The 18,463-nt window shown below is 54.5% G+C and overlaps 1 protein-coding gene across 1 annotated transcript in view; it reads left to right on the forward strand.

Moving 5' to 3' along the window:
• The first annotated feature begins 825 nt into the window (after positions 1-825).
• The window catches only part of ZNF516 (zinc finger protein 516), a 110,854-nt gene continuing 93,216 nt past the window's right edge, over positions 826-18,463 (forward strand). The window contains 1 exon segment of the mRNA XM_047698047.1: positions 826-1,012. The gene's annotated coding sequence lies outside the window, so the exon portion shown is untranslated.

Below are 18,463 nucleotides of genomic sequence, written 5' to 3' on the forward strand. Positions count from 1 at the left end.
CAGTCGGCGGAAAACGCGTCCCGACACGTCTGCACGTATGGACGCGTGCGTGTGTTACGTGTGTGCGCGCGGTAAACAGCTTCCCGTAACTGGATCTGCGGCAGCGTCGGTCCTTGAGGAGAAGGGGCGACAACTAGCCGCTGGGATCGTGATTCAGTGCTATTAGGGGAAGAATTATCTGCGTCTGAGTCATCGCGAGCCTCCAGACTTTGCCCGCAGTGTGGTAGAACTTTGTGCTGATGAGACAATAGTGGAGCGTGTGCGTTCCTACAGGGCAGACCATTCCGTGGCTGGGGGAAGCCTCGGGCCTGCCGCCCGGCGCGGGGTCCCGGCCCACTCCCCCAGCCGCGCAGCCCCCCGAGCCCGGCCGGCCGCCGGTGGTCCCCGCGGGGGCGGGCGGCCGTCCCGGGCGAGCGAGGGTGGAGCGGGGAGGGGGCCGGGCGCGTGGCGGCCCCGCGCGCCCTCGCGCGTCCCCCGCGCCCGGGCGCAGCGGCGCGGGTCGATCTAGTGCAGCGCTCGGCTCCGCGCCTCGGCGCTCGGCTTCACACTCAGAGGCGCGGGGCGTGCGCGTCCTCTTCCCCGGGCCCGCCGCCTACCGCCAAGGTAGGGGCCGAGTGGGGGTGGGGGGCGCCGCGGGGCCCGCAAGGGCGGGGGGCGCGGGGCCCGGGGCCTGGCGGTGCCCGGACCCCCGGTGGCGCCGCGGGTGGTGGGGGGCGGGGAGGGGCTCCGGGGCCGCGGGGAGGGCGGCTTGGCTTCCCTGTGGGTAGTTGCTCCGCTCGGCAATTCCAGGAGAGGGAAGATGCAACTTCGGGCGGCGAGGGCGAGCGCTGGGAGGTGGTTTTACCGCAGTGGAGGGGCGGGGTGGGGGCGGGTGGGAGCGCGGAAGAGGCTCTGGCTTGTATACTTCGTCAAAGGCACGCTGGGGGGAGGGGAGCTCGGAATGCGCTCTCCATCCATTAGGAGACAAAGAGCAAATTGCCTTACTTAAAGTAAAACGCTCCGGCTAGTGAAGGTGGGTGATGGGGCTTGCGGGGCCCGAGGAGCCGCTTCAATTATTAAGGGTTGGCTGATGGGATCGATGCCTGTGGGCACCGAGCGCTGCTGCCTCGGGTACGTGTGGCGTGTGTGTGGTCGGGGGGGTGTTTTGCCTCCCCCTCCCCTGGCTGCATGCCATAGCTGGGAGCGTATAAGTGACCCTAACGTTAAAGAAGTGAGTGCTCCGGAAGGAAGTTAGGGCCGGGTGGGGGTGGGGGGCGATGGTTCTCTCAGTGGCGATTGGGTGGAGAGGGCTCATGGTGGCAGGGGCTCCTCGCAGAGCACCGAGCTGGCGGGGGTCGGAGTGGTGGTTGGGGAGGTAGGGATCGCGACCATGTACCCGGGGATATACGAGAAAAGGAAAATGCTAGGGGGGGGGGGGGGGTTGTTTGGAAAAGCGCCTACGTCTGCCATTTCCAGGGAGAACTAACACACCGAATAGTGCGATCGGTGTTTAGAATAAACCGCCTCGTCAAGTTTAAAGAAACCTTTGTATGAATAAGTTTGTTAAAAGCCAGTCGAGTTGGATATTGAAAACAGCGGTTGTATGGAGGAGGTTGGGTGGGGCTGACAATCAGTGGTAGTAGGCAGGGAAGCCGGGTGGAGCCTTGCAATTAGGGACCAGAGAGACCCCAGCCTTTTACCCGAACAATGTGGGTCTGTAAGTCAGCCCCATTTATATCCGCGTTAATAAGCTCCCCCGCAGCAGGACCGGGATCAGACCAGGACCTCGGGGGTTTGTGAGTCGCATCTACTCATTCTGCTGGCTACTGATAAAGAATTACTTGATCTCCGGGTGTGCAAAGATCAACTGCTCAGCCCTCTTTTTAAATATATTCATTCTGCTGCCTGATTTAATCCAGAATGCACAAAAAGCCATTTGCTGCTTCATTGTTGGTTTACATTTTTTGAAAAGGCGACTGGTGTAACCTGTGGAATTTGAAATGCAAATAGAAGCCTGTGGGAGTTGAGGCAGAACAAATCAGCATTTATAAAGTGAAAAAGATTTAATGTCTTTGAAATCATTGCCAGAGGAAAAACAAACTGGAGGGGGTGTGATTTTTCCGGAGCGTGAATGGTGACCGTCAGGTCTTTTGGGAAAAGAGTTTATTTTAAGGTCTGAAAACCGGGTATGTAAAGTGCTTACAGGAAAAACAGATTACAAGATTAACATCTGTAACCTGATCGTTTATCTCCAGCCAACAATAAGCCGTCAGTTCTTTCTTAAGGAAACACGATTGCTGGCGCAAGCTTAAATACTAAAATTAAAAATTAATGAGTGCATGAATTAGGACCGCGTCGTTTGTTACAATCTGATCTGTGAAAAACATTTTTTAATTTCGAGATCAATAAGGTCAAAGTCTTTTTTGGGCGTTGAGAACAACTCTTCACTCCGCGTCCACCCCTACGGACGACCCCCTCCCCCTCCCTCCTAGCTCCTCTCCGCCCCACCCGGATCGCTAATTTCCCTTTTTCAGCCATTGTGGAAGAACAAAATATATTTAAATGGATATTGGTCCTGACGCCCCCGTCGTTAAAGAAAGAAGCCAACTCTCCGCGCAAGATGGCTAACTTCAGGGCTCGCTGTTGTTTTACCATTAATGAAACGGTAGGGAGGGAAGGGGAGGAAAAAAAAAAAAAAAAAAGGAAACAGCCTTGCGAAGTCTCCCTGCCCCCTGGCTGTGAGTGACGGCTCTGTCGGCCAATCCGCAGCGGCTTTCTCCATCCCGGAGGTAATTTGGAGTGTGCGTGTGGCGCGCGCGCGTGCATGCGCCCCTGTGTACGCACACCGTGCAGTGCTGCGAGCCTCGCGCGTCCCTTAGCTCCTGATGTGCACAGCCCGTGCTGTAGACGTGGACACGCTTCTACCTGAGTCTGGGCAGCTAGATGGGCACGCAGCAGTTGCAGTGGGGACCTCGCTCCTCCGAGGTCCTCCTGCAAAGAATGGGCGTTCGAGAGCCGCTTTCGGATTCCAGTCGGAACCTGCAGAGGGGGAGGAAGACGGGAGTGATGGGATTCCGCTGCCAGCGGCGGGGGACCGCACCGTGCGGTTCCTTCCGTCCCGTTCCCACGCGGCGGGCGCGGCCTCGCGCGCTCGGGGTCCGGGGACGGAGCCCGCCCGCCAGGAGTAGAGCGCACACAGAACGGGCGCTGGGGAAAGGGGTGTGAATCCGTGGCGAAGTGCGGACGCGGGCACCTCACAACTTCACGTTCCGCGGTGGCGCTGAAAGTTCACCCGAGGCCACTGGCAGGTTCTGGAGCGCGACCCCGCGCGCGGTGGGGAGAGGCTGTTGCTGCCCACCCGACTCGGGAGCGCCGAGCGCCCCGCCGGGTCCCCCCGCACAATGGGCACATCACGGGCGGCGCGCGTCACGGGCCGCCCCACGCTTCGTGCCGGCCTGACCTGGCGCCAGCTTCCCCGGGAACGTCGGTCGCGCTGTGTGGACGCGTGCGGGCCGGACGCGATCACGCAGCATCTCTGTCTCGGGGCTCCGGGTGCCGCGCTGCGTCGTTCCGGGCTGGATGCTGCTGCCGTCGCGCGCGGGTCACGGACCCACGTGGGGCCCTTCCTGCCCCCGAGACCCCTTGAGGGAGGCCCCGGGGAGGGATCCCGCGCCCCGCCCTCGTCCACGCGCGGGGTACCCGTCTGCCCTGCCTCACCGGGGTTACCCCGGGGGCCCTCGGGCGGCCCCAGGCGACCTCCGTCGTCCCCCCCCCTGCGAGAACCCAACTCAGTTACGAGGTAGTGTCTGACCCCATCCTCCCGCTCCGGCCATTTTCGGGCCCGAGTTCGACCCGACTCTGCTCCCCAACCCCGCCCCCACCTCGATGAACTCGCCGAGTGAGGAATGGGCAGCAGGGGGGAGGTGTAGCGGGATTAAATCATTCCTATTTATGTATCCGAGCGAGCGGCGCCGGGCCCGGGGCGCCGCTGGGGGGGCGGGGCGGGGGCGGGGCGGGGGCGGGGGGATTTACCTGCCCGCCCCGGAGGCGGGGGCGGTGGCCGCTTGTTGCTGGGTTGCCAGGGGGCGGGCTGTGGGCGGGGCGGGCAGGGCAGCGAGGTGGGGGAGGGCCCGGCCCGCGCCCCCGCCCCCCGGCGCCCGCCCCCCGCCCCCGTCATGTGGAGCGGACGTCACTCGCCTGCACTGTAACCCAAGAAGTGAAAGAGACGGGGACCCACGGCCCAACTTCGCACCGTAACAAAGGCGGGGGTCCGTGCGGGCCGGAGGGGGCCTAGCTGGGGCGGGAGCGGGCTGGGAGGAAGGGGTTGGGGTGGGGGGGGGCCTGGCCGGGGCGGAGGTCTGCACCGGGCGGGGAGTGGGGGGGCCTGGCCCGGGGTGGGGGGGGTCTCCGCTGGGCCCGACGGCCGGGGTCTTGGCGGGTGGGGGCGGGGAGTGGGGGTCTGGCCTGGGGGTGTGTGTGTGGGGGGGTGGGTCTCCGCGGCGCGTGGGGTCCTGGGTCGGGGGGGATCTGCGCGGGCCGGGGGCGGGGATGGGGGAGGCCTGGCCCCGGCGGGGGGGCCGGGGGGCGCGTGTCTCCGCGCAGCCGGGGGGCGGGGGTCTGCGCGGCGGCGCGGGCCGCGCTCCGGGGGCCAAGGCGCGGCCGCGGCCAGGTAATTGGTTTCTATTTTAAACTTCACTTTGTTCTGGCGGAGGTGGGGCGCGGGCAAAGGCGTGGCCCCGAGGACGATTACATAAGTATTCACACCTGATCCGGGCCGGCCGGCGCGCGGGGTGGGCGGCGCGGGGGAGACCGCGGGCCCCGCGAGGGGCTGCCGCGCGTGGGTGTGGCGTCCTGCCTGCGTGGCCTCTCCGTCCCGCCGCCGGCAGCGGCCCGCGTGGACGTGGGGGGCAGTTCCTGGAAGCCCAGATGTGCCCGAGGGCGTGGGGCCCGGCCTGCCGGCGGGGTCCACTGCGTAACAAAGGGCAGGGGCTGGGGGACCCAACAGCAAGTCACAAAAGGAACTTTAGACGGTGGTGGTCTTCATTAAACATGCCCCGAAGGCGTCTCCCCCCCCCCCACGCCCCCGTGAACCTGCAGTTAAGTCTGTGATCCTGATTCAAGATGATTCAGAAAAGGGGGGCCCTGTCCTGTGGCCCTGTGACAAAATGCACTAAAGTAGGGACCGGAGTGGGAGCAGGACTGGCGACCCCCCAGCGGGATCCTCTCCAGATGATGCTTTAAGCCGCCCTATTAATATGATGGGAGTATTTTGGTTTAGGAATGTAAGTGCTACTTTAAGGAACGAGGCATGTGTGCTATTCGATAGGCTCCTCTGTGCTGCCGCGTGGAAAGGCTGGTCTTATCGTTTTATCATTTGTTTCCTCCTCCTTTTCCCTTACATTCTTCGATTGTGGCGTCAAAATAGCTGTGCTATTTATGTTGACGCAGACCCGCTAGAACTAAACACACCGCAGGCCTCTGCCTCGCAAGACTCGGAGCTTCCCCTCTCGGTGAAATTGGGGAGCGAGTGGTGCGAGCTGGCCTGGAGCCTGGGTCTGGGCGCTGCTGACCCGAGGAGGACATCTTCAGTTTCACTGGGCTCCCGGGCCATCTCGTGGGCCCCGCCAGAAGCAGCCAAGCCTCAGAGACTTGAGTCCTCCAATTAGAATGTTGCCAGGCTGAGGCCCAAGCCTGTGGGTCTAGTCTAGTGTTTTTCTTAGTTCCTTAGGAAGACTTTGTTTTCTTAAATTAGCGTATTTGAATATACTGAAACATTCAGAGCACATTAACATCCTAAAAAATATTCGCGGTCCCCAGGGATGTGTAATAAAAATGACCAGGAGGAGTGGGAATGCCTCCCTGGAAGGAAACAATGCTTCAGGAGGCACAGTGCTCAGCAGGGCAGAGAGAGAAGAGTTTTGCTTATTTTTATTTCTGGAAGTCTTTACCCGAGTCCTCTTTCCAAATGGCCCGGTTCCTGAAACATTCTAGAGCGGGAACTTGCCCCTGTGCGTGGCTGTTCATCCTCGGTGAGAAGAGCTGAGTGCGTCGCTGTGTGTCCCGTTGTGACTGGTACACGGCCTTTGAAGGGGCTGGACAGTTGCGGGATTCAGGGTTCTGGGCCGTTGAGGTCCTGTGTGTCTGACTCTGGAGGATGTCGACCCAGAGACTTTCAAGGAGGAAAGAGCGGTTTTTGAAAGCGGGTCAGTGGGGAAAGCATGTTGTTCTCATGTCCATAAACTGCACTTTACCTTCGTGGACCTTAGTTTCTCCTACATGGAGGTGTTTGAGTTTTATAGGTTGATGAATTTGATGTGGATGTTGTGTCCCAACACTCACATGGAAAAGAAGAGAGACTTCTTTAGAGAATATTGGAGAATGAGGTATGCTCTGTCTCCCAGACAGTGTTTTCAGTCTGACCAAATAGGGAAAAGTGGTAATGTGACCGAGGACGTTGAGTAGCGTTTCATCATGGACACTGTTCTTGAAAAACCAGCCCTCAGTTAAATGGGTTGTTGTGGATTTTTATGTATTCATTTTCCAGGATAGCTATTGGTCTTGTTTGTAATGTACCAGAAGGAATCTTTTAAACAGGCATTTTGTGGGAGTGGCTGTAGGTCCGGCAGGGCAGTGTGTGTAGAGTTTCAAGTGCATTATACCTTAATGTCCCAGGAATAGGACACTGGAGTGGAGGCTGGTTACACTGAGAACGGAGGAGCTTGTCCGAAGGCCTGCGCTTTCCTTTTATAATGCGCTTGTTTTCAGTGTTCAAGACAGGACGCTATTTTGGGTTTTATTCCATTTTCAACCTTGAAGAACAGGGCAGGTGTTAATTATATAATTAAAAGTGGTATTTTTGTTTGCAACTCGATTTCTAACTGAATAAAGCATCTGTATTAAAGGTGCAGGAAACAGAGCTTTTTCGCTGGTGTTTGAAAGCCAAATTTAGCCGGAGACATGGAGACTTTCTCAAGGGCATGGATTGAAGCAGAAGTCAGGGACATGATGGAAGGAAGCAAAAGAAAGTTCCATTCGTTTGATTACACATCCGCATCATAAATATTTGAATATGGAAGTCACGTTCCTTCCTCGAAAGCCATCTTCGGTGCTGGCAGTGTTTGCGTCTCAGCGCTCCCGCGAGCTCTTCTCTCCGAAGTGTGTCTCTTCGCTGCCCTCACCCCTCCCCCTCAAAAGTTCTAGAGGCTGTGACAAAAGTTGAATTAGCTCTCCTCTTCCTGACCCAAGTCCAGAGAAAGCCAGGGGCCGTGCCCCCCGCTCGCCGAGCCGAGCATCCATGCCTTGCCCTGACCCTTGGCGGACTCCTGCTCTGTACTTACAGCCGAACCGGCAGCCAGTACTCAGACCTTCCATGGGTTGCTTACCGCTTGGCCGCTTTGACCCGTGCTTCCAGAACTAGTGATGTGGAAACATGCACAGTGACTGTGCCGCCGGCTTCGGCTCCCGGACCGTGAGTCTGTGGGTCGGGAAGGACATGCCTCTGGGTCTGAGTTTTTCAGGTGAAGTGCAGAGTCGGGACACGGGTGGTTCTGGGGCCTGAGCAGACGGCCTGCCTCTCCATGAATGTTACGGGCTTGGGTGGCAGGCTGGGGCGTCTAGAAGGCGGGGCGGGGCGATGTTGGCTGCAGGTGGGTCTTTGTGGGCTGCCCGCCATTCAGTTTGCCCAGGACTTGGGGTACCGCCAATTTTTTGACTCTTGCTCTGTGTTTGCCTTAGGGCTAACTGGTGGCCTGGGCCACCCGGTGTGATAGAGACCCTCTTCTCCCTCCTGTCCTGTCCTCTCCTCCCTCTGGGGCTGTCACCGCCAACCTTTCCACCCAATGGCCAGCGGCCAACAGTGTGTTGGCCGCAGCCTGTTACAGGTCTGAATGGGTCTCGGGGCCATGTGAGTGACAGCATTTTTCAGATTCAAGCCTTGGCCTCAGTTCTCACTGGTCCCAGAAACAAGGGAGTTTGGGGTGGGACATGTGGGACATTTCTCTTTGATAGAGGGGCGACCTCTGCCTGGAGTGGGTTGAGACCTCCCCTCCCCACCTTTTAGGGTGGGTTAGGGGGTGGGTGGGGGGTACGGGACATCCTCTTCGTCATCGAGCTTTAGCTGGGACTGTCTTAGAGTTCTCGGGGATATTGGTGACTTGTCACAAACCCACTTTAAGGAAAGAATCACATCAAATGTTTGTGAAGAATTTACTAGTAAAAGTAACTTTAACTTTAGAAGAAGAATAAAGAAAGACATTCACTACGAATTAAAAATGTCTCATCCAGTTCTTGAAAATGCATGTTTATTTTGAAATTAATTTTCTCCGACAGAGGACTGTTTTCGGGGTGTGACTTTAACACCTATGGGAAGATACATCTCCAGGCCCTATAAATGCATCACTTAAATTTGGAATCTGTGCCCCCCACTGGGGTATGTCAAGTATATTTTCGACGGACTGGTAAAAATGAGCAGTTGCAACTGTCCGTTTTGGGTATCCCTTATCCCTTGCTTCTGGCAACACGTGATTTGAACAGCTGAAGCCTTTCTTTGCAAAGCTGGAGCTGGCTGTCATTATTTACGTCCAGAAGGAGACGTGTCCTGGCGGCAGACATGCACAGTGTGAAGGAGTGTAATTCTGTGGCTCTCAACATTCCTTAAAAGTCGTTCTCCAAAAAGCTCTGGCCTTTATTCTTCGATTCCACTGGTATGGAGCTCACAGAGCAGGAGTATTAGAGATGCAACTACTTTGAAAACGTAAACATGTAAATATATGTAAAGTAATAAATAAAACACTGCACAGGGGAATAGAAAAGATAAATCATTTAGAGACTATATTGGGCTTAGATACATTTTGCTGTTTATTTCAAATGTGAGTTCATTCTGGTAGATTTTTTTCTTTCTGGCCGTGTATGTGTATTTGGTCAAGAATTTAATCAAGTTGTTTAATCAAAATTTCAGGGATGGGTATTACATACGATTGTAAAGTTCAGACACTTCTTCAGCGGAGTGCTGAACGCAGGCGGAGATTTTTAATATATTTTATTTCAAGGCCAAATTAATCTGGCGTGTTATTTCTTCAGAAGCAGGTAGACTGGTCTCCCGAGGATCTGGCTCCCCCGGGGAGTTGCCGATGGCCCCTTGGCTTTTGGATACAGCTGTCCTGTTATTTTCTTGCTCATTTAGGGGATGGTGAGCTTAGGCTAACATGTGGTGTTAGCTTTCAGGACATTGTTAAAGAGAGACTCTCAAAAATCAAGGTTCTCTGTTAAAACTCTGTAGTTTTCCCCAGATGGTTAAGGATTAAAATAGAATTTGCAGCATTATTTAGTAACACTTGGAAACCCCTGTCTTCAGCTCTTCTCGTGTTGAAGTAAAGGATATTTGTTTAGGAATTTTTCCCTTTGTTTCAGAAAAGGGCAACATGTGTCTGCCTTTGCCATATGGCACTATTTAACCTATATTGCTCAAGCTGACTTGGCATGGTGTTAGTCATTGATTGATTTCAGCGTTCCAGAATGTTCTTTGAAATTTAGTACCGGGAAGAATGCATCCAGAGTGGGGGTGGGGCTGCCCGCGGCTCGAGCCGCTTCCTGTTCCACGGACACTTCAGCCTAGTGAGCAAGCATCACTTGTCTCTCCTGCAGTAATTTTGGTGGGAAATAGTTTGATATTCAAGGTTGAGTGATTGTGTTAATTCAGGGAACTACAGAGCCCAGTGCGAGTAGTTAAAACTTCTGTGGGTTGCGGATAGGCTGATAGGCCCCGTTTAGCTCCTGATTATTTTAGTGATCTTAAGCTAGACCTGAAAAATGTGTTTTTTTCCCTCCTTAAAGACTTGGCTGTTTTTTTTAAATGAGTGGTTGAATCCCTGAGCAGACAGATGATCCCGCTTCCCAGTTTAAGCTTCTGTGGTGCTGTTCTGGAGTTACGTAGCAGCAGAACAGTGATGTCCTCACTCAGTGACTTGTTTACACATACTGCTTTCGAATTTTTGGACGGTCTTGTGTGTAATTCACCAGAGTGGCTTCTTAGGCGACATCCTGGGAATTTACAAGCAGGGACCAGCACGAAGCTCGTGCTCCCATTGTTAGCGGCGGGAGGCAGGGCGTCTCCCCGTACCCTCTCGTTGATCTGCCTCAGTGGCTTCATCCTACGGGTTCTCCTGTTTTAACGAAGAAGTAAACACATTTATACTCCGCGTGTGCGTGCATGCGCGTATGTGCAGGGCATCTGTGGGCGGGAAGGCGGGCCTGGGTGTCTCATAGCATCGCAGCGACGTGCTCGAATGCCGCTTTTGGTGATGCATAATTTATATTGACATTATCAGTGACACGGAGAGAACATTTTTATGCCACTTTGAGAAAATATCATCATTCACATTGATAATCATATTCCCACCAGATTAGATTCATCATACCAAAGCTTTTCATGTCTTTAGCGTGACCATTAGCATAATGACGATAATTTGTCCCTTTGAGTAACACCATGTGTAATTTACATTAGCGTTATTGTGGTGAGTACGGCACAGCCCAGGTGTTCAGGGGCCGTCCTGAGTCCAAAAATGGCTTTTTACTTCTTAACGGAAGGGGCAAGGAAGAGGATCTTATTCCTAAAGCCAACTTAGAAAACATGACTGGGAGTAAATACGTGAATTCCTCACATAAAAGTCCTCGCCATAGCAACGTAAACTTGGGGACAATTCTGTAGAGTCGTGGGATTAGTGGTTTAGCAGCAGGATTAAAATTGGCCTCAGTAAATTACCCTGGTGACAGAAAAGCAGAATCTATTAATGGTTTTACGGGAAGATCGGCTCCTCCACTGGTTCTAGATTGACGACAGAGCACAGGCTGCTTAGACTCTGAAATCTTCAAAGGAAGGTTAATTTTTCTAACAGCTACCCGGTTCTCAGCATCTGGAGGAATTGGTTAAAAAAGGAGGTTCCTGCAGCTCGGATTGGGGCTGTGATTGGAGATGAGGTACAGTCTGCGTTCGCTGTTCGGCTACGGAGCGTAGAGGGGCTGTCATCCGCGTGTGTTTCCGGCTGTCCTCGTGTGAGGTCTGCCGACTGTGGACGGAGTAGGCTGTCCTGGAAAGCATGGTAGAGCTGCTGGGCCACGAAAGCGGCTTGTAGAAGCTTATGGGCTGGTGGCCGCTGAAGCCGCACCTTTTTGGCTGGGGCAGAGTTAATGTGGGTCCTCACTCTGTAGGTAGCATCCAGTCACGTCCCTACAATGACCGTGAAGGAAAACGTGTACTCTTTGACTATATTTACCTTTCTTTGTAAATTTATTTTATTTCTGTCTGGGCTTTTAGATTGAGGCTTACAATTTTATTATAACAGGTAGAAGTCTTGGAGGTGGTTTGGGGGAGAATCCTGACATGTTTTGGGAGCTGAAAGGCAGATGGACTCAGTGGTTCGGCCACGGCCACAGAGCAGAGCTCAGACAGGTTTCTGGGTTTCCAGTTCCCAGCGCATGCTGGGTGCCACAGCAAGGGGAGGTGGGAGAAAGCCCACTGTCAAGGTGACCTTGATTGAGAGTTTGTTGTGTGCTGCAGAGTGCAGACCCTGCAAGTGATGGGGTATTGAAGACGTGGATAGTATACTGCCCACGTCAGTTTGACCCTCTGGTGCTCAGCTCTAGCCCCAGAGAGAAGAAAAAATGTGGGCTCCATGTTTGCCTCTCAGTGGGGCATCGTGTCAGTGTGGGAACCAGATGAGCCATGCCATCCAAGGTTCCTGCGGCACTGCCGGCCAGAGACACGAGGGAAGCCCAGATCACCGAAGACCTAGCAGCTGTTTGCACAGATTCCCAGCTCAGCATGGGCCGGGAAATTGATTTTCTTGGGAAACCCAGTGGTAGCACCAATAATAACCCTTCTTATGAGCCGGTAACCATAGGAAGTAAATGACCAGCATGGGATAGAAAGCCCTAAGAGAAAAAAAAGACACCACGAAAAATTTCAGGGAGAGGGTCGAGAAGACAGACGAGAGTTGTTGGTAGAGCAGCGGTTTCTCCTGGGCGTTCGGGCTAAGCCGCAGCGGTTGATGGGGTCGCAGGGGTGTCGGTGGAGAGCGGGCTTCTGTGTGGTGGGTGCTCCGAGAGAGGGGGTGGGGGACCACAGACATGCAGGAGGGGAGCTGCTGGCTGGGACGGGCTAGGGAGTGGCACTCCTCTCCATCCACATGTCCTTGGCGCACGTGGGCCACAAGGCCACCGAGAGAAAGGAAGGTGCGCCGGGGAGCGAGCCAGACACGGGAGACCTGCATTTCCCTGCGTGTCCGTCGGCGTGCAGTCGAGCGGCCACACACGGCAGCCCGTGGCCCTGGCTGGCTGCTGTTGCTGGGCTCCGGGTTGCTGTGTGGACGCCTGTGGCTCGTTACCGGTCTGTGGGGAGGTCTCTGCCCTCTCCGCCCGCCTGGGCTCCCTCGGGAGCTGGGCCGGGTGGCGTGCGTTTTGCTTCATTGCGCAAGAGCCGCTTAGAAAGCCGAGCCGGCTCGCTGCTCCGGGCGCGCAGACAGGGCCCACGGTCTAGGTTTCCACGTCAGAGGAAAAATCAGTATGTCGAGACCCCGATTTAGAATCTCTTTTTCCTTCTCTGGAGAAGATGGTACCGAATACGTTTTCATGATTTGCCAAGGACTCTGTCCTAGGTAGTTTGCTGCCTTTCTAGAAGTTTCCATGACATACTACGTCCAGCATGAACTCGGGATTGCGTAGATCTGCTCTGTCGGTGTCTTTCTTACGGACTCATCCTGAGCGCGTGTTTGCAGGCTTGAGTATCTGGTAATTGAAATCTTGTTATTTGTGTGTTGGCAGTGAGTTTGCTGGTCTATGCGCATCCCGTGCCATCTGCAGGCGCGGAGTGCCTGGGTCACGTGTTAGGCGGGACATGAAGAAAGACCAAGGACGAGGAAATGAAGTAATAGACTGTGACGAGGGGAAAATAGGGTGATCGATCCGGATCACAGCACTCGTTCCGGGGGCCGCACTCGAACCAGAATTCAGTCTGAGCTTCCTGGCGACTGAAACACGGAGTGAAACCTGCCGTTCGTGTTTGAGTTGATGACGAGGGCAGAAGTCATCAGTTCTCCTGCGGAAGGAAAGTCTCCAGCACAGACACTAGAGGGGACGTTTTTACGTTGATTCTGATATGGGCTGTTTTTGTACAGGGTGTTACTACTATTTTGTAACGTGAACAGTGTTATAGTCTTACGGCCGGTGCATAGTGACTCTTGGAAGGGGGTTCTCGTGGTGAGTGTTTCAGAGAACCAGCGGAATGAGTGATACCAAAGTCCAAAGCACCGAGAGCTGGTTTTTGAATCACCCTAAAAACGTGAACCAAGTTACTGCATTACGGTTTCCCATTGTATTAGAAGTTTAACTTTTGTTACTAATGTCTTGTTATAGACTCAAGTCCCCGTTGGTGAAGGCCTGGATGAGCCCCCAGATAAGTAGCTTGTAAGTGCTCTGTCAAGCCTCGTTTCCTTTCCACAGACATTGATCACACGCCCGTGGTGAGCAGGGCAGTGCCCACGTTCCTTATGGGTACCATTTGGTATTTCTAACTGTTAGGAGCTCGGGAGGCCTTTCTAGCCCCCGTGCCCCCGGGAGCATGCTGAGACCCACACGGCCCCGTAGCTGGGCTCTCCATAGACCTCTTCTGGGCAGTCACCTTGAGTTTATGACCTTCCTCACGGTTGTTAGAAAGTGGAGTTAATGGGAGGGTTGGTCTCAGCCACCTAGAGTTGTATCATCGTGCAGAGATCATACTGTGGAGGACCTGTCCTCCCATTCTCCAAGCTCCTCTGCCTTCGTGATGGCTGGGGTTACCCAGGAGCCACTGCAGAGAAGCTGGGAGCCAGTGCGAGGTCCCCTGAGAGGGAACCCGTTGCCCGAGCCTTTGGGGGCTGGAACGTGGCAGATAGTCAGTAGTCATATCTCCTCTGAGGACAAGGATTTTGAGTCATCCATCAGGAAGGGGAAATGTAGAGGGTGGTCCAAGGATCCGAAGCGGGGGGGGGGCCCTACATCAGCCCCTAGCGGTCCTAGCCAGCAGGGGGGGCTCGCCCCACCCTGGGCTCCTGGCCTTCCCCAGGAAGGTTTTGGAAAGGGAGGTGCCACTGGAGCCCGAGGGCGATGGAGCCCACCCTCCCGAACTTTGGAAATGAGGGGTCTTTAGGGTCAGCGGGCTTTTTCTGTGAAGGGCCAGATATTAACTATTTCGGGCTCCGCGGGCCAGCCCTTTCTGTTGCAGCTGCTCTGCCTGATAGCACAGAAGCCTCCAGAGACAGCACGTCAGCAAATAAGGCAGCTACATTTATGGGCACCGAAACTGGAAATTCATGGGATTTTATGTGTCACAAAATGTTATTCTTTTCCTGTTATTTTTTTCCAACCACTTAAGAATGTAAAACACATTCCTAGCTCCCGAGGCGTCCAGAGACAGGTGGTGGGCAGGGTTCGGCCCCCAGGCCGCCACGGCTCAGCCAGCACTGCCCCACGGAATGTGAGCGCATCTGTCGCTTGAGTGTTCCCAGTGACCATGCGAGAAGGGCTAGAGAAATGGTTAAAATCCTGTTAATTTCTTATGTAACCCAGTCTGTCCAAATTGTTACTCAAACATGTGAATGACATAAACGTTATTACTGAGGTTTTGTTTTTGTTCTGCTTCTGCACCACGTCTTGGAAATCGGGTGTGGATCTAACCCTTGCAGCTGGTCCCTGTTAGACCACCACCTGGGCTGGGGCAGCTGTAGGGGGTTGAGGTGACACGCCCTAAACCAAGGCCATCACCGAGGTGAGTCAGAGATCTTCCTTGGGAGAGCTCAGCTGTTTGCCCGCAAGGACGCTGAGGGACGATGCTCTGGGAATGTCTCTGTGGAACCTTAGCAGTTTAACGGGAGGAGGAAAGGTGGTTTGTCAGCACTTGCGAGACCTGGGCCAGGAACCAGTGCTGGCGCTGTGGGGGTGCTGGGGACTGAGGGGTACGTCCCTGGGGAGGCAGCGAGGAAGGCCAGGAGGCTGGAGCCCGGCCCCGCTGTGTGTGCCTCTGTCGTTCCCAGTGTGTCATCGAGCGTGCTCTGGGGGGACGATGTGCTGTGTGTGGGGATCATCCCGTGTTCCTGTAGTTAGGACCCCCCTCCCCCCCCCCCCCCCCCCCCCCCCCCCCCCCCCGCTCCCGGGACCTGGCCTCTCCTCCTGCGGGCCAGTGTGGCATCACCGTTGTGGCGAAAGGAATTTGAGTGTGAGGCAATGAGGCTTCGAATCCAGGATCCAGCGGTGACTTGGGGCCGGTGACGGAGCCTCGGTGTGCTTTCACTTCGTCGTCTGGGAAGTGGGACAAGATGCCGGCCTTTCTGAGGGCCAGCGGGGCGCAGGCCCAGCTCCCGCTGGCTCTGACCAGTCACAGAGGGACTGACTGGGGCTGAGCCCCACTGACCTGGAGACTTCCCGGTGACCGGAGGAGGATCATGGCGGTTTGAGTTCCTTTTTGGTCTCATCGAGTGATAATTTGACATCCGACATAGAAGCTGTGTGAGCGACTTGGTTCTTCCTACTTTTTGTGCATTAAAAAACATCATCCGTTGTTTTTCCTTGCTTTCTTTTTTTTTTTTCTAGGAAAGAGATAAGAATTGTTTTTTTCCAGCTAGGTAGATATTATTTATATTGCCTTTCAAGAGTTAAGCCTGTTTTACCGCACTTTGCCACATTTTAGTCTCGTTGGCCCCGCAGTTTAAAAAGCAGATGGACAGTGTGTGACATGGACTTGTTCCTTGGGCCTGCAGGGTGTCGGGAGTGAGACCCCGGGCAGAGCCCATGTGTCGTGTTGTCCTTCATTGCTGTGGTGGTGGCATTTCAGCCTGATGTCCCCTTCCTTCTCCCAGGCCCTGATGGGGTAGGGGTCTGAGCCCTGGGGGCCTTGCACTGGAGCTTGGAAAGTGAGGTCGGGCGCCTCGTGGAGACACAGCAGCCTTTTTCTTTGGAATGGATCTGGGACAAGTATATCTGATTAGTCCTTTTTAAATTGGTCATTTAAATATAGTAATGTAATGAATGAATTAATAATAAAGATGAGTGTTTCCCCCTGAGATGGGTAACAATGGTGGCTCCGCAGAGCTGTTCCTCAGAAGGAAGCTCGGAGTCGGTCTCTCAAAGCAAAGGAACCTCGCATCAGAGGATGCGGGTGAGACGCTGCATGGGGAATTTCTGGCCCGTCCTCCCCACGGGGAGTCTGGAGTCTGGTTGCTGGGTTGTCCCTGCGCTGGTGGGTGTGTGCGGGCGAGTGCCGAGAGGCCTGTAACGTCCCAGCCCTCAGGGACTGCACCCTGGGGCGTTGTGTGGGGGCTGGCAGGGGTGTTTTGGGGGGAGGGCAGAAGCGGTGGGGCTGACAAGCGTACAGTGGCCGGGGGCGGTGGGCCTGCTCGTCAGGTGCCACACTTAGGGACAGAAGCCAGCCTTGTTTTGAGGAGACAGAGCCAAGCTGGTGTTCATCCCCAGGTGTCCCAAGATGGCTGTTCGATCTGCGTCTCCAGTGTTGTCGCATTTTCAAGGGGATGCCTGGCTAGACGGCTTTGTCCTTCTGGGGCTGGTGCTGTTCTTTGTGGCTTACCTGCTGTCCTGCCTGGAAATCCAGACATGCAGGTCAGCAAGTTCATTACTTGGACCGAGGGTCAAGTTCCATTTCTTGTCCCGTCAGTCACAGAAACGCCTCTTCTGACGGCTGAGTGTTGCTGACACACTGGGATTCTGTTGGCCGTCCTGCGCACCAGTAGCAGCGTCTGAGTTAAGAAAACTCAGTGCTTCAGGGTAGAGGACGCCTGCGGTCAGCGGGGTGACAGTCTGAGGCCGTGCCGTCCTGCTGCGCTAGCGGCGCACTCTGCCTGCGCCCTGGGTCCGCTTCCCGAGGCCCCGCAGCAGGGCCCTGTGGGCGGGTGCAGGTGCAGGCCAGGGGGCGTCTCCGACGGCCAGGGAAGTGTGGGCCGTCGCCATCGGGGTCACCGCATGCTTGTGGGCGCCGGAGACTCTCCGTAGCGTTCGTGAGCCCACCTGCGTCTCACTGAGTTCCACTGTATAAGTGGGCCGTATCTGGAAAAGGATTAAAGCCTCCATCGATGGTCGCCCCCTCTTGGCCACGCGTCCGGGGCGGGCGGGGCGGCGGTCTCAGGAACTTAGCCACGTGGAATTTCCGGGGCTTCACACTTCTTAGGATCTGCTGGTTGGATGGGACCTCAGTGTTGCGGTAAAGCCTTCAGATTGAAACACCCTTTCATGGGTGAGCCGTGGCTGCTTTCGGAGGCCGGGACTGTAGGCTTACACGGAGTCACAGAGGGCAGCGTTTCTTTCATATTTATTTGAAAGTCACTTTGTTTAATTCACTTTAAGAAGTCTGGGGTTAGAGCTAAGGATACGGGACTGCGTCCTTCTTCCAGTTACTGGGCACCATAGCAGCTGGGAACAGGTGCGGTTCCTTTCTCGAACCCTGGGATGGTGATAAGTTTCTACTGCAGAAGTCCCTTTGCTGGCCATGCCTTGATCTAACTGTCACTGTTCCAGGGAATTAATACGAAGCTACACAGGTTAATTATTTAATCACACAGAAATGTTGACAGCTGGTACCCAGTACCTTACACTGCCGATGTCTCTTGCATTAGGGGGTGAAGAGAGACAAAAGTGCTTTGCTTTTAAGAGATGCACAGAGATTTAAATAAGTTACAGAGAAGTCCACAAAATGGCATGAAAATGCATACTTTCTCTTTAGTGCTGTGAAGGGGGCGTGGGGTGGGCGGTGTGGAATTCACAGCAGGTAACACATTACTTGATTTCTCACAACGTGTTTGAGCAATTTAGTTAGAGCCAAAAACGTAGGGTTAGTGTTCTTGCCCAAATTAAACTATGTCTTTGAAGATAATTACCCAAAATGCATAGTTTGGAGACTACAGATTTTTCCTCATTTTTGCCTTCAGGATATTTACAACTTAAAGAGGAAATTGCAATTTGAGAAAAAAGGATATGTTAGACGTTTCACAACACACATTAATTTTATAGTGTATGCTGTTACTGTTTGTTGAGTGCCTTCTCTGTGCCCATCCCTGTCTTAGGCATTGAAATCCATGAGCTTAATAAATGTATTAAGATTTTTAATACGTAAACTTTAATTTAAAACATTAAAATGGGGCCATATGTGAGTTTTTCTGCAACTCATTTTTTTGGAGATGCATTTACTTATTTGAGAGAGAGAGTGAGAGCCCTTGTGTGCACAAGCTGGGGGAGGGGCAGATGGAGACGGAGAGGGAGTCCTCGTGCAGACTCCCTGCTCAGCCCAGGGCCCGATGTGGGACTCTGTCCCATGACCCTGAGATCATGACCTGAGCCGAAAGCAAGATTCCAACATTACCCGACTGAGTCACCCAGGCGCCCCTTCAACTCATTTTGTGTGTGTGTGTGTGTAAAGTCACAACTTATTCTTTTCAAAGGACGTGTAAGG

Source organism: Lutra lutra, chromosome 12, assembly GCF_902655055.1.
Source record: "Lutra lutra chromosome 12, mLutLut1.2, whole genome shotgun sequence".
In the NCBI taxonomy this organism is placed as follows: domain Eukaryota; kingdom Metazoa; phylum Chordata; class Mammalia; order Carnivora; family Mustelidae; genus Lutra; species Lutra lutra.